Source organism: Rhea pennata, chromosome 3 (assembly GCF_028389875.1).
Source record: "Rhea pennata isolate bPtePen1 chromosome 3, bPtePen1.pri, whole genome shotgun sequence".
Lineage (NCBI taxonomy): Eukaryota > Metazoa > Chordata > Aves > Rheiformes > Rheidae > Rhea > Rhea pennata.
Genome location: NC_084665.1, coordinates 90357176 through 90368528, shown reverse-complemented (window position 1 = coordinate 90368528; position 11353 = coordinate 90357176). Strand labels below are relative to the sequence as shown.

General features: G+C 39.7%; 1 long non-coding RNA gene across 1 annotated transcript; it reads right to left on the bottom strand.

Moving 5' to 3' along the window:
- Positions 1-1397: 1397 nt before the first annotated feature.
- LOC134138734 (uncharacterized) lies at positions 1398-10101 on the bottom strand. The gene is made up of 2 exons (XR_009958018.1): positions 8293-10101; positions 1398-2153 (listed from the first exon to the last, which is right to left on the bottom strand). It is a non-coding gene; the product is annotated as an uncharacterized LOC134138734 (long non-coding RNA).
- Positions 10102-11353: the final 1252 nt, after the last annotated feature.

Sequence of the window (11353 nt, the reverse complement as noted above, 5' to 3'; positions counted from 1 at the left end):
GCAGCACCTGAAGGTAGAACATCTTGTCATGGCCAGTGCTCAGCTTCCCTGGCTGGAGTGAGTGCAAGTCAGAATGAGCTGCCAAGCTCCTTGAAAGAATCATCTTCCAAGCCACGTGTTTGGCTTAACCGAAGGGTTAAACCAAATTTGACAGTCTGTAGCTCATTTAACATTAAGACTCTGTCCTCTTAATATTTACCTTGCAGGGATATCTGATTAAAGGCTAATCAGCAAAAAAAGACAAAGACGAGAAACAGGAAAAGCAACAAATTGAACATATAGATACACAGACCTGAAGAAACTGAGTAATAGACCATCAAGTGCAACCACCCATGTGAACTTTGGAAAGGTTCAGCCATAACTTTATAATGGCTTTAAGAAAAGTATTGGTAAGAAGAAGAAAAACAAGATTATCATGTGTCTCATGGGAAAGAGCAAATTTATTTTGAGATATTTCAGGGGGATTGTCGCACTCTCTAAAGCTTATTACAGGAAGTTTAGACAGGACTGTGGGAATGTGTGAAGCTTATTATGCAGTGTTTAGGGGAAGAACCACGGGGAGAGATCAAGATGGACTGAGAAGGAATAAGCATGGGAATATAGAGGGATAAGGGGATAGAAAAGGCCAGTTACGTGTAAGCAGGTGCTAGTCAGTGTGCTTGCCTGTGCCCTGTGCCCTGCACTGTGGTCTGTCCTACTTTATTACTAACTGTTTGCTGCACCAGTGCGCTCTCCATCCTCTGTGTTTGCCCACCAAAACAAATGGGTACTGCAGCCTTGGCTGCATGATACAGACAGGAACCTGCAGCTCCAGGATGCAGGATTTGCCCTCCTTTGAATGGTTCAGATTTCAGTTAGCATCGCCAGCCCTTTTCTCTGACAAGATAGCTGGCATCGTGTGTATTTCTCACTAGAGCAGAATGCTAGTAAGTCACTAGGTTTTCAGGCTCTCTCTGTTGCCAGTGTGAGTTTGCCTTTTTCACCATGAAGCTGGTAGATGCAGTGTTCCCAGTTCTGAGGAACAAGACTAATTGGCTGCAGCATGGACATTGCACTTCTGGGTGATGAAATTACACCTATTTCAGCCTCCTTCTCAGCCAGATATCTGGCTGCTTCCAGTAGATTCCCTTCCTACTCCAGGCTCCTCATTTCCATATAAACGTACCAATATCGCACTGGGGGAATTTCATCCTTTCGAGGAAATTATTGGACATGCATGCCATTGAAAATTGAGATACTTTGGAAAAGAACTAGAAGAAATGACTCCTAACGTACACTAGGTTTAAATCACTGGCAAAAAGATTAGTGGTCCCAGATGAGTCCCCTCTCATGCAATTCCAGTTTGTCCATGGAGCATTTGAAAGCAGTAACAACTGTTTACATGAAAGACTCGGAGGTGCGAAATTCAGGTTTTTAATTTCCATTTTGAAAGTTAGGCAACACTTCCACACAAAGGGAGATTTTTATTAATCAGAGCTTCAGATAAGCTGTTTTGATTCCCTCCATGGTCAAAAGGGTTCCATTCAAGTAGTATACAAGAAATGTAATCTACGGCAATAATAAAACACCAAAAGAAATTATTATCAGTTTTTGAATATGCAAGGAATAAAGTCTTTGCTTAATTTTCCATTTGGTTCCATACAAATTGCCACAGATATTTGAAAGCTGCCAGAAAGATTTATCAGAGTCAAGTAAAGTTCATGTAGTCTTTCTTGGATTTATTCAGTTTTTTCTTCCAGTATATTTCCCTCATTCACCATTCTGACTCTTGACTACAGTTAATATTAATAATTTCATCTTGTAATGGGTTCTGTAACTATTTTCTTCTGTATTCATTTGTTCCTCAGCCATAGCAGAGGTTCTGTCAGCCTTCCTATCTCCTCAGAAAAAAGGGCTTTTTCTTCTATATAAGCCATTTTTTGCTTGTGACTTCAAGCTATAGAGTGACAGCCCTGTAGTTGCTTTTCAAAACATCATTTACCAGGTGACTTTTCAGGCCTTCATCCATCCAGGAATCTCTAAATAATAATGGAATTTTTCCGTAAAATTACAGATCAAGTGCCTTGTTCCCGTTCCCATTTATCATCATCCAAAGTGTTTGTCTTCTAGTTTCAATAGCATCTTGAAGAAAGAGATGTGGAGGATAAAAATATCTAAGAGAGAACATAGAGTAAACTACTTTATCTTGTCATGTATTTTGTATAAATAATGGTTCTTGACTTGATAGTCTTATTGTGATAATAGGCAATTGAATTAAAAAAAAAAACTGAAGTGTCATTTTAAATAACATCATGTAAATTCCCAGAGCTTGCATTTGTAAAAGGACAAAAAGAGAACACTAAAACACGTCTCCCAAAGAATAGAATTGCAACTACAGCTATTATTTTTTTAACTTGTCAATAATTTTCGTATTATCTATATCTTTCATGACTAAACCGAGCAAATAAAACAATGATATTCCTCTCTTGTTTCTATTACATTTATTTTAAAAGATTTATTGGATTGGGGTCCATAAGCAATATTTGAGTTAGAATTATACAGTAGTACCATAGAATAATTCAGGTTGGAAGTGCCACTTGGGGTCATTTAGTGCCATTCCCTGCTCTGAGCAGAGCTGACTTCAAAGCTGTATGAGGCTGCTCAAAGCCTGAGATTTGAATCTCCAAAGATAGGGATCTCATAGTCCCCCAGGGCAGCCCCAGTCCTATGCTTCACCATCCCCACTGGGAGCATATTTTTTTTTTAAATGTGTAATTGGAATTTCCCTTGCTACAACTTGAGACCATTACCTCTTGGCTTTCTGCTGTGCATCCTGAGAAGAGTCTGACTCTTTCCTTTGCAACCTCCCTGTTGGTAGTTGATGACAGCAATTAAATACTCTCCCTCCCCAAGCCAAACTTACTTCTCAAGGCTAAATAAACCAAGGTCCGTCAGTGACGAACTTGTTCAAGCGATCCCTGTGCTGCCTAGGGCGGGGTGTTATTGTAGGTAAAGAGTTAAAATGAGAAACACTTCTATTATAATAGTGCTGTTGATTTTATCATCCTAAATATAGTGTTTTGCTCTGTTAGCTATATAGCAGGCTGATGATTTGCAAATAGTTTCAAAAAATATAATACTGGATCCCAAAATGGTTTGAGAAATAAAAAGTTACTATCATAACCAAAACAGTGCAGTCTCTCTCTCTTTCATATGTTATGAGTAATTCTTATTTGTTTTCTATTTTTAAGCTTTTAACTTGTATAAATTATACCCAGGAGAATGGATGCCATTTCTACAATGCCTCAGTGGCTGTAGTTTGAGGATTTTTTCCTTTCCAGTTGAAGAAGGACAGCCAGTTTCCAGGATAGCTCTTTCCAAATGTACCTCTCCTATAATATGCTTTGCTACTAATGAAGAACAATATCTCTCATCTATTTGCCATCATATAAAAACATTAGCAGCCATTCAAAAATGTGAATAGGTAGGGAACAATTAAAAAGCTTTATCCCCACATAAAACTCCTGCTGCAGAATTGTCATTTAATTTTGAATAGTAACCATGTAGAGATGAGCAAGACCATGTTTATGGTATCAATAATACATTTTATTAGATCAGCTAGTACATTTTCAATCTGCAATATTGTTTTTAAACCTAGCTTATGGAAGCTGGTATTTCACACAAACTAACTTGCAGTGTCCAGCAACACCGTGACTTTAAACAGGACAAATTGCTATGCATTCGAATCAAAATATATTGTTTTCCTAAGCTCATCACATAGTAGGGCAAAATGGTTCACCATATTTTTATACATTGTTAAGGTGGGAAGGCACTTTTGGAGATCACACGGTCCAACTTCCCTGCTGAAAACTAGAGCAGGTTGCCCAGGATTGTATCCAGTCAGGCCTTGAATATCTCCAAAGATGGAGACTCCACAGCCTCTCTGGGCAACCTGCTCCAAGGCTTGACCACCCTCATTGTAAAAAAGTGGGGGTTTTGACATTCACATGGAATGTCCTGTATTTCTGTTTCAGCCCATTGCCTCTTATTCTGTCACAGAGCACCACTGAGAAGACTCTGGCTCTGCCTTCTTTACACCCTCCCATCAAATATCTGTTCACATTGATCAGATCCTCCCTGAGCCTTCTCTTCTCTGGGCTGAACAGTCCCAATTCTCTTGGCCTCTCCTCCTATGAGAGATACTCCAGTCTCTTAAACATCTTTGTCGCCTTTCGCTGAATTCACTCTAGTATGTCCACATTCGTCTAATACTGGGAAGCCCAGAGCTGGACCCAGCACTCCAGACGTGGCTGCACCCGTGTTGAGGGGAAGGATGACTTCCTTTCACCTGCTGGCAATGCCTGCCTAATGCAGCCCAGGAGACCACTGGCTGCCTTTGCCACAAGGGCACATTGCTGACTCGTGGTCAACTGGTTGTCCACCCGCACCCACAGGGCATTTGCTGCCAAACTGCTCTGCATCCCGTTGACCCCCAGCCTGTCCTGGTGCCTGGGCTTATTCCTCCCCAGGGACAGGACCCTTCACTTCCCTTTGTTGACCTTCATGAGTTTCCACTCTGCCCATCTCTCCAGCCTGTCCAGGTCCCCCTGAATGGCAGCTCAGCCCTCTGGGGTATCAGCCTCACCTCACAGTTTTTTTTTATTTCTACCTCTGTTCTTTCTGTTCAGCCTCCATCTCTCTCTACAAGCTCCTATTCCTGACTGATTACAGGCTTCTATAGTAAGCCAGAAATTTAACTGCTCAGGCTATTAAACACAAGGGGACTTGAAAATATCTCCTGAGATATTTTTAATCATCCTCTGCTCAATCGGTCCATGGCACCTCAGATGCTTTGTCCCTCTCACTAAGCTCTTACCTCTGCACCTCCCAGTAATGACAAGTGTATTTCATAGGCAGTTACATTTCTGCTTGCACTCAGAACCATTGGAGAGAAGTTCCTTTCCCTATTTAATGAACCAAGTGAGAGCTACCATGCACTCACAAATGAAATTACTCAATTTTTCAGTTTAAAGCAGTACTACAAAATTACACTCTCTGAGGTACTTGTAGCTACTAATTTTCAGGTCTAACTAATGAGGCGAGCTTGGATTTCATTGGGCAGAGAATAAGGTCACAGTGCCCACACTGTGCGTTTAAATAGTTTCAGCCAAAATTTCTTTCCCCAGTGTGTTTTCTGACTATTGAATTGCTTTTTCTGCTGCCTACCTTACTTTGTTAGATCTAGAGGAGAGCATATACCAAAGTGCAAATCATGAATGAGTACAAAGTAGAAAAAAAATCATGTTTAGTTTATAAATTAGTCCAGAAACATGTTTCTAGGAAAGTAATTTTTCTTCATTACTTGAGTTAGAGGCATTGAGGAGTCATTCATATTGTTTACTTAGTTGCTCTAATTAGTTCTGTGGGAGTATTTACCTCTCTCTACCAACCAAATGGGAACCTTAGACTCTTAAAATTTGATAACTTCAATCACATATTTAATCAGATACAAAAGGTATCTTTTTCTGATGGTGTTCTGATGGAATACACTTTATGCATTTAACCTCCTGACATTAATAGAAAGAAGACATTTACAACAGTCTGGCATTACTCACACTATTTACAGAGAAGAGGTAACAGCATAAAAATGTTGGATACAAACAAAAAAACCCACTTTGACTAAATATCTACTTAAGAACTGAGTTTTCCATAATTCCCACATAACCATAGTCTGTAGAAGCAAAGCTTCCTTTTCAGTATTCAGATGGTTATGAGTCTAGATGTGAAGTTTTAGTTATTAGCAGGTTACATTTACTTATTATCATTGAATTGATACCTATACATTCCTGAGCTGAAGGAATGGTAACATAGATCTCTTCTGGAGAGAAAAGAGAAAAACATATGTATAAAGATGGAAAGTTTTATGAAGTAAGAAACAGAACATTAATATTTTGGAAATAAAGAATGGAAGTCAGCTATCAGGCAGTATTTTCAAAATAGCCAGAGACAAGTTGTTTTCTAAATGAACACGATCATGAAGTTGCAATAGTCCATGCAATTCCAGTTGCAGTTCTTCACCACATCTTTCCACATTCCCAATTCTTCTGAAGTTTTTAACAGCTGAACTTTCCTGGGTAATTCATCCTGAGTTTGTCTGTGTGCACTCTACGTACAGCAAACTCTATGGTTGGGGGAAGCTCCTTGCCCCTTGTTATTAAATAAAAGCCCATATTTTTTTATTGATAAAGCAAAACCTTTTTGCTCTTCAGATGCAACCTTATCACACAGCTGGCAGTGCAAATGAATCTCACCTAAAGGTATTTTAACTACTTTCCAGTTCTGTTTGCCAGGTTATGCTATCTCTGTTATGCTGTGTGATGTAAGATAATGTTCCAAATTTCTCCAATTGCTCTGCACAGTAAATTGTATTTTTTTAGGCTATAAATTCTATGAACTATCTTCTCTCTACACGAGAAACTGCTGGAAATCAGCTTAGCTTAGTCAGGATGATAGAGGGATAAAATAGAATAGAAGGCCAGTGTGAACTGCAACTTCCTAAAGATAATTTCCAGACACTAGAGCATGTTCTGTTTCACGTAGTGATAAAAAGAAAGGAATCCTAATTATTAATGTACCAGCCTATCTTGGAGACCCTTAGACATTCCTGGATTCAGAAAAGTCTTTAGCTGTTCCCCTAAATATCAGCCCCATCATAGCTATAGTGAGAAGACAATATGCAGGTATTTATAAGCAAAAAAACCTGCTAGAATTTATTTTCTGGTCATCTCTCCTTTCCAAAACAGACAAGTAAGAGTTGATCCCCCAGGACTTGTGAAGGAGAACTTATCTCCCTTTACACCTGCCCTAAGAAATCCTCTCCCCACATAATATGTCTCTCCTGGTGCTCTCACTCCCTTTCCCCAGTGAAAAAGCAGAGATGTGGAGCTTATGCGTATTTTGGATGGAGGGTGGAGGGATGAAGATGTAAAATTCAGCTTGCTGATTTTTCACTATTAAAAGTAGACTCACTCATGAACAGATTTTGCTAGAATCATTCCATGTCTACTGAATCTCTAGGGAGACCTAGCTCTTTCTTTCTTTCTAGAGAATAGTAATAAATAATCCTGAAAATATTGCTTCAGTCAGCATTCATATGTACTTTCACTCAACGTATTTCATCAAAAGACAGTAGCAGATCTAGCGTTTCCTATGCTGTCAAAGAGGCCCTTATTCCTGTGGCTGAGAGATAACTAGAAGGAGGAGAAGTTCTGCAAGAACACTTATCTGAATTTGTGTACACAATGATTATTTGGGAACTGTTAAGTTAAATTTGTCTTCTCAGAGAGGAGGAGGCCAAAAATGATATTAAAATGAAAACAACAAGCTAATCTGTGTGGGCTCTTCACTCGTGGTTAAACTATATCTGAGAAGAACTAAAGAGAGAAAAATAATACTTTGCATTGCAGTAATGTTTTCTATCTGAGCACCTAAATACAGTTTCACAAACTTGAAGCAATAGAAGTGCTCAATATTTCTGGTTTTGGGCAACCCAAAAGGAGTCAATTTTCTATATTCAGAACTAGTTTTTTGACTCTGTTGGAAGACTAACAATAGGTCACAGAGCAATTCTGGCTGTAAGGAGTTATAGCAATATGCGTGTAGCACAGAGTTTGTAGCACCACTCAGGAACCTTCCTCCTTTTCACCAGGGCCAGGACAGGTGTTTGGGATGCCCTTGGTCAAGGGAATGCTGGTGCCTACTGTTGTACTACCCGTGCTGCTAGGGAGGAGGTAGCAAAATACTGCAGAATGACCACAGCCAGTTACAGGTAAATGAAGAGCAAATATGAACCTGGATGGGATCCAGCAGTATTTTACGGGTGTGTGGTGGGACTGTCCTGTAAGATCTCAGGTTGTAGAGGTTGCCAGAGTTGCCACCCCACTGGGAATGGCTATTTGCATATAGCTTGAGACACATCTTTGTTGTCCCTGGAAATTTGGAATAGCTTCTCCCTTCCTTTTGCATGGGTCATTTCTCAGAGTATTTTTCTTGCTGGTGTCGCCATTTCAGGCTGTTTCATGTGGCTGAAGCACATGTCACGGTCCCCTAAGAAATCAACTGGAATACTATCTACTAGGAAACAACGGAAGAGAGAGAACAAATAAAGAAAACAAAACAATTCCCAGTAGGGCAAAGACACTTCCAGAATAGCAATGCCTCAGAGAAAGAAATTTTATAGGGAGTAGTAAAATACTGCCTGGAGAAGGAAATGTTTACAAATATTAATGATTAATAAGCATGCCAATTTTATACCTCATAACTTTTATAAACTTCTCCAAAGCCAGGTTCCTCATGGTAGACAGTAAAGCTGAGTTTGTCTCACTGTGGCTGAAGTACTAGCAAGCTTCTGGTAGGTGCTCTTAGTAGTAGCTCATGCTTTTCTCACAAGAGAGACCAGACATCTTGTGTTCCGCAATTGCCATTTGGTTGCTATTTACCACCTGGGTGTTATACCTGAAAACGTAGCAGTTTTCTCATCAGAAAGAGGACTGGGAGGTTTACACAGGTGGTGTTTTGGACTGGAGAAAAAACTCTAGCGTGAGGCTAAGGTCTCTAAGTGTCTTTGGAAAGTGCCAGAGCTGCTGAGCTAACATTAGTAGACTAGCAGAAAAGTAAATTCTGGATAACGAAAGTGATGGGCAAGGAAAGGAAACCACACAGGAAGCAAGACACAACATGGCTCCTTCTCCTGCCTCTCTTCTGGTCTCCATCTCCAGAGGATGGTTGAAGTCAGTGCAGAGGAAAGAAGCACCCTGAACCCTGGACGAGATCTCTCCCTTTCCCGGCTTCAGAAGGTTTTTCTCTCTCTGCCAGCCCTAGCAGGAGCATCTTTCTGGGTTGTTTTACTCCTGTTTGTGACTCCAGCCATGCTTAGTCCAGAGAGAAAGGACTTTGCAACCTTATGTCCTTTCTGCAAGGTCCTTACAGCGCCACAGACACCTGCTAGGTGCCTTTTGATTGCCTGGGGGGTCCTCAATGCCCTTGGTTTTGTGAAGCATGTAGAAACCCAGCTTTCAGAAGGCGAGGAGCCTGCAGTCAGCTCTGGCGCACATCTGTCCATGCCTGGCCGCAAGCCAGTCAGTGCCCTGGGGCAATGCACAGCCAATCTTAAATAAACATAGATTAAATTAATCCTTGCTCTGCTCCTGGGGGGGAAATGCAGAAATGGCAGTGATCTTCAGAGAGGAACTATCTCACCCAGAATTTGCTAGCTCCTGTTGCAGCCAGGGGTTCTCCATGCTCTACTACTGAAAGACAAATAAATAGCAAAAATAGTAAGAAAAAACAGGCTAGTGAAGAGTTACTGACTCATGAGCCAAATCCAAACTTACCTTTCTCAATCAAAAACACTGATAAAGGAGACGGTTAAGGTGCTTTGGTGCCTACATTATGAAACCCTCTGAGGTTAAAGGGAGTTATGCATGTAAATACTTTAAAAAGCCTGGCTCTGAAGCAAAGGACTCAGGGATCCGGGACATTGGATTGGACTACTGAAAGAGATAATACTGTCTCCTGTTAGCCCAGGGTGAGAGGTGGCGATAAAGTCCAGCTTGATGCACTGTATGTGCTCTGGGTGGCTCAAGGCAGTTGAATCCCCAGATCTGTTTTTTATCTGTTTGGATTAGCCAGCAGGATACATCCTGCAGACCTGAAATCTTGAATTCCTTCCGTATTAGATTCTGCACATTATTTCAGTTTGTATACAGTATAAATGTGGTTGTACTCTCCTAGATTCATTTTGCCATCTGAAGATTGGACAGATAAATAGATACATACAGATCTTGGTATATTGTTAGCTGATGCACAACAAATATTAAACAACCATTGTTTATGATAAACTCCAGTTCTTTCCTGAGTAAAGAACACCTTGTTTTGTATTTCTCTTTATAAATAAAATGGCAAGATAATAGTTAACTAATCTGTAACCTGACTTCTTCTGGCAATATTACATACAATTTTTTCCAGTCAATTTAAACTGCTACAAATTTATTCATGCCTTCATTTTCACACAAATAGAAGTAGAAAATATGCGTTGGCATTATACATTAATAGAAAATAAATTTTACCTCAAACAATTGAATTTATCAGTTTATACAAAAAAATACTTGTTTATTTTTTCTGAAAAATAAAGTTGCACTCATGTTTCATCTGAGTTCAAGTATATATAGTGTATTTCAATAAACATAAGGATGTTACTAGAGAAAGTTAAAATCATCTTTAGCTGTTCCAAAAATATTTTAGATAAATGCAGTTCATCAGTTTCTGCAATTGAATTAATGACTTGTAATAAAAAGACTGATTAATTCATTTGACATCTTGAAGAATATAACAGAATAATCAGATGCTTGGCCTGACCTTTCATATATCATCTTGGAGCTGCCTGTAACATTTTACGATATTATATGCTCCACCTGTTTCTTGACATGGTGCTTGCTGTAGAAGTATGAGAAGATAATTCAAGCAGAAGTTTGGTACACACATTTGCGTTACGGGGACAATAGCTTCAAACTGGCCTCCCACTTACTCATCCTGAAAGGACAAATCAGAGAATGAGCAAAGCCTGAGTGCTCACTTGGTGGGGTCTAGTATTAGCAGGCTGAAAGGGATAACACAAGGAGACCCAGTCCCAGTGGGGAAGCCTGTACCACTAAGGAAAATCCAATACTAAAAAGCTGGAGGAATTTGGGACAAATCAGACCTACCTATAGCTTTCGGTAGGGAACATATTCCTTCAAAGCTGTTACTGGGTTCCACCTTACCTCTTCTTGCATGCTTTGTTTCTGTTGTTCATGTGAAACAATACTTATTTCCTGACAGCTTGTACAGACCACACGAGGCAAGAACCCACTATAAGAAAGGAATAAAATCCAAACAGTATTTCTGTGATCTTCCTTGGTATAATAAGACCTATTGCCTGGAATTTTATAATAATTTTTTCTTAAATATAATATTGTTCCAGGACTCTATTATGACAGAAAACGCTACAACAATGAGACGACAAAAGCTTCAACAGCATTGCAAGGCACTGACGATAGTTGCTAAAGAACCAAAGGAACCAGCTCCAACTCAATAAAAAAATTCAAGACAAATAATAACAATACATTCTCTATTCACTTCATTCTTAGCAGCTTTAGTGGAGTATCTGCACTCCTGGGAATCACGGGTTGATACTGTGTCATGATGACACAGGAACAACTTCTCTGAAGTCAGAGACATACTGTTTGCTGCATTGTGACTTTGTCATCTGAATCTTTTAATCTAACCCACAAAAATGTTTAAGATGGAGTGCAATTTTTAACAAAACAGAGGTTAT